Below are 4,834 nucleotides of genomic sequence, written 5' to 3'. Positions count from 1 at the left end.
TTTAAATGAAACTGGTGCAATCCCTTAGTTGTGCGTCGGGAGGGAGGGGTGCTTTGGTCTCACTTCTTACTAATATATTAGAGTTGGGCTTAGATTGAGGTTTAATGCTTTAATTTGAAAGTTGCCAGCCTCTTCTGGGGAAAAGTAGTTCTTATTCTTGGAAGACCTTACTGAGAAGTCTTTATTAATTATATCAGCCCTTTTTGATTTGGCTTGATATTTCAAAATCCCCTTTTAAAGGAGTCTGAGCCTGCTCTTAAGCTTGGATCCATGGAGGTCAGGCAACCAGCAATATCTCTGCCCATGACAGCAAAGCGCAGTCTCTTTTGCATGTAACGGGCTTGCCATTTGCTTAGGAGTGATTTTCCTGCCAAGTTTATTGCCATTCCTTGCATTTGAAAGAAAATTGCTCTTATTTAGCTGGTGGCATCTGAGCGGGAGAACAACATAAAGCAAAAGGGAAGGCTGAAGTATTTCGAAAGGCGTTCACCTGCAAGATGAAACGGTAGTGTGATGGATTTATCTTCATGTCATGGCCCATAAGTCCAGTGAGTTTCATTTTTAAACAGAATCTGGGTAGTATACGATGTCACCAGCCCTCCGCAGAATGATTTACTTGTTGGCTAAAGAGAAAAGGAAGGTTGTAAGGTGAGACGGAAAGAGAGGAAGTGACGCCAATCCAACATCACATCCTGACATTTAGCACACTCTGCCGCTTCAAAGTTTGGGAATCAACCCTTCTCTCTTGCTAGCTAATTACCCAAGCTGCTTCCAACATCCCTTCTGCTAATCAAGGATACTGCGTGCTATAAATGTAGAGGGAGGAAGTGGCTAGCATGCAACATGTGGGAACGGCACGGTTTAGTCTTTCTTTAGTCTGGAATTGCTGCCTAAAAGTGGAGATTTAACGGCACCCGGCTAGACATACTCTTTCAAGGATGGATGAGAGGAGATTTTCTGTGGAAAAGGGATGGAAATTTGTACAGTGAGGGAAAACTGTCATGAGAAACTTCTTCAGTGAAGTCTGATTTACAGAGCCTGTGCAGAAGGCTAAGGTTTAGTTTCTCATTTGCAGGCTGGGTAGATGCTCAGTAGTGTGGAGTTATAATCAAAGCAATAGGAATAAACCAAAAATTTCTGGTTTATGGCATCCATTTGGGCCTTAATGGATTAATGTTCTGTTTATCGCAGGCTTTAACATTTGTGCCTGTCGTAAACTGCATTTTTCTCTCTTCTGCTCTTGTTTGCTCTCCAAATGGCTGCCCTCACCCTCCCACACTGGGTCGCCGTCCCTTCAGAAAGTCATTTAACAAAGCTGCTGCCTTGTAGACTCTGCGTCTTGACAATGTCAGTAAAGTTCAAATGCTGTGAACGGGCCTGGGACAGAGCGGGACTGGAGGATGTGTTCACCCAGGCCCGGCCAGACAGAGGTTGACACTGATGCTGCTAAGGGTTATAGCTGAGGGATCAAGACTTATTTATTTTAAAGTCTGTAAGCAGCACAATGCCCTTGGTGGCCCCCAGGCTGCTGAACACATCTCCCCTTGTAGTGAGGAAAGTCATTCTGCAAAGAGATGACAATGCGGCCACACAGATGCTTGTTCCCTCTGTGAGGTCCACATCAGCTTGGCTCCATTTAATACTGAAAATGCACATAGGGGTGGCTAGCTCTTAAAGACAATATTGGCTGTTTTCTCTTAGTTATGCCACTGTATTCCTCATCTGGGATGGAAACAAAGCCAAATTAGTGTCCACACTCGTGGTGGTCAGTAGCTTTCTTCCCAGGGGTGAGGATGCGAAGTCCTTGCCACTAACATAAGCTGTACCCACCACAGTCAGATGGTACTCTGTGGATGTGCTTGATGTTTGACCCAGGTACCACCACAGAAGCTGTGAAAAATGCTCAGGATGTGCACCCATACTGCAATTCCAGAGGGGAAGCCCTGAGCATCGGAGAAGCCAAGGCAGGGGCTGGAAGCATCTCCATGCTGTCTATTACTGCACCTGAAGGCTATTTGCTGGACAGGGTTCAGCCCTAACACCGCTTTGTGCTGAGATAGCCACAATCTCTTAGCATGGCTCTGCATTTCATTGCTCCTTTCTTTCTGAAGTGCCCTTGAGAATGCCAGACCAGCCCCAATCTTCCTCCAAAAGCTTTGTTAAAAGTGAATTAGCCGAGCTGTTAAACTCTAATAGCTCCAGGATTACTCCTCGCAGCAAATCCTAACTCCAGTTACCTGCTGGGGGAGGAAAGCCTGTTGTTGGTGCTTCTTTGTGAGGTTTGTGGCTGGGATGTTGCTGGGGATTGTCTATGAGCCTTCACGCCCCTTCCTTCTCGTAGAGCTGAGGGAGGCAGCTCTGGCAGGGGCCACTAAAAGAAGTGATGTGGGATGTCGATGCCTCTCTTCTTGCACTGCTGTGATGAGCAGCTCTCCTCTGATCATCAGGGTACTCTTATGTTGCTGGCTCTTCCAAAAAGGAGATACCAGCAGGACTTGGGGATCTGGCTGAAGTGCAGGCTGGGTCTATCCCACCTACACTGTAAACTTCTGGGGAGACCTTATAGCAGCCTTCCAGTACCTAAAGGGGTTTTACAGGAAAGATGGGAACAAACCTTTTAGCAGGGCCTGTTGTGATAGGACAAGGGGTAATGGTTTTAAACTGGATGAGGGTTGATTTAGATTAGGCATAAGGAAGAAATATTTTACTCTGAAGGTGGTAGAACACTGGCCCAGGCTGCCCAGAGAGGTGGTGGATGCTGCATCCCTGGAAACATTCCAGGCCAGGTTGGCCGGGGCTCTGAGCAACCTGATCCGGTTGGAGATGTCCCTGCTCCGTGCAGGGGGGTTGGACTGGGTGGCCTTTGAAGATCCCTCCCATCCAAACAATCCTGTGATGGATCCAAACATCCAGCTGCAGCGTAGTATTGCAACTTCTCTCCCTTTCTCGAGCCTTAGGCGCACACACAGCAGCCTGGCACAGCATGGATCAGGGCAGCTTGCTGCAGCTGATCCCTGGGATCCCAGTCCGGGCAAGAAGCCACGTGCAAATACATGAGACAGCGGCAGATGCGCCGATCCCTGCTAGCTAGAACATATGTATGTCGGATGGTGGAGAGTGTTTCCAGCTCTCAGCTGGGGTGACCGGGTTCATTGCTAAGGAGTGGGCTAATAAAAGTTGGATTCAAACTTTTACAGCCATCACTGATGGTAGCTGTGCTGGCAAAGAGCTTAAAAAGCAAGCCAGGAAGGCTGGATACACCAAAAGAGAAGAAAGGGCTATTCAGAGCGCATCAGGATTGCTCCAAAGGAAACGGTGTGCACCTCCCCTCTCCAGCCCTGTTTTATAGCTTGGTACTTCTGGTGGAAAATATTGCAAGTGAGAAAACACCTGGGCTGGAGATAGGAAAGCATTCGTTTAGGTTCTGCATGAGACACAGGCGAAGATTTGAGGCAGAGCTGCTAGGGAGAGCCAGAGGCATAAAGATGCCGAGTTCGCTTGAACAGCTGTCCTGCTCCCAAGATGTGTAGCTGAAAGAGATGGGCGAAGGCTTGTGTTTGTTCTGGGCCTAAACTGCAAAGTGAAAAAGGAAAAAAGTGAGGTACCCAGCCCTCAAGACATGTGCAGCACTGTGTTGAAGCTGGTGGTTGGCGGACTTTTATTTTTCAAGTTTCTGTCACTGCTATCCCAGTACCAACCAGCACCCCAAACAAAAGCGTCCAGGGGGCTTAGCCAGGATCCGCAGCAGCCTGGCCAGGTCTCTGAAATCAGACGACGTGGTTCTCACCGCGTACTAGTTCTGCTGACCTCAGTGAAGCTGCACCTGATGTACGCTGCACTGCTAATTTTCACGACTGTGTCACGTCAAACCATTTCTTCCAGTAACCCAGTAATGGGAACTGTGTGCCTAAATGCCTTTGGAGAGCTGCGGCTAACTGGCACTCGCACCAGTGATGAGTGGCAGGAAAATGCTCTTTTGCTGAGTGTAAATCCTGAGCTTTATCCAGGGGAGCATCCTCCTCCTTGAAGCCTCAGTGCAGAACACCAGTTCTATCTAGCAAACACTCAGCGGATTCCTGTTGCTAGCGCACCCCTCTAGTTTGAACGGTTGTGAACAGACCTTGGGGACTCAAATACAGTGCTGCACGGTGAGTTTTTGCTCGGTTTAAAGCAACCAGCAAGGTGCAAATGTTCCATTGTTTGCTGAAAGAGGGGATAGTGCAGGATTCGTTTTGCCCCTCAAGGAAAGGACCCTGGCAGCATCTACAGTGGAGGTCCCAGCTATTCTCATTTGTCATGAGATGGGAGATGAAACAGGAAAATGGGGAAGGCATACACCCAGTGCGCTGACGTCTCGCCTTTTAGGAAGAGCTGAGATGCCCGGGGAATGAAAAGCTAAGGCAGAAATCCCAGGCGTTTCTCAGCTCCCCATTGCATGGCTGCTCCCATTCAGAGAAGAATCCCTTCCCTTTAAAGAGAGGGCTTCAAGTGTGTCTAATTCGGTCTCCGAGGTGGGCACAGGAAATTGTGGATGGAGCAAGGCAAGCTGCTGTCTGTGAAATTCATTTGCAGTCCTCCGTAGTCTGCTAGACATGCTGCTGTGGTCTTTGTCCAAACCACCAATTTGAGGGATTACTACCTATTGATTCTATGGAAAATACTTTAATATTAGAGTTTGGTTCTGCTCAGTGCTATTAACAATAGTGGGTTTTGTCTCTCAATCTGGGCTCTCTGTGAGCTGGGTTAATTTAGGAATACCTACATTGCAAGCACTTGCAATGATTCTTCCTCGCACTTTTTCTCAGACGCATCCTGTTATCTCCATATCCATGTA

The sequence above is a fragment of the Chlamydotis macqueenii genome, chromosome 21, assembly GCF_036417535.1.
Source record: "Chlamydotis macqueenii isolate bChlMac1 chromosome 21, bChlMac1.mat, whole genome shotgun sequence".
In the NCBI taxonomy this organism is placed as follows: domain Eukaryota; kingdom Metazoa; phylum Chordata; class Aves; order Otidiformes; family Otididae; genus Chlamydotis; species Chlamydotis macqueenii.
The sequence above is the reverse complement of the archived record's forward strand: the minus strand, read 5'-3'. Positions refer to the sequence as shown.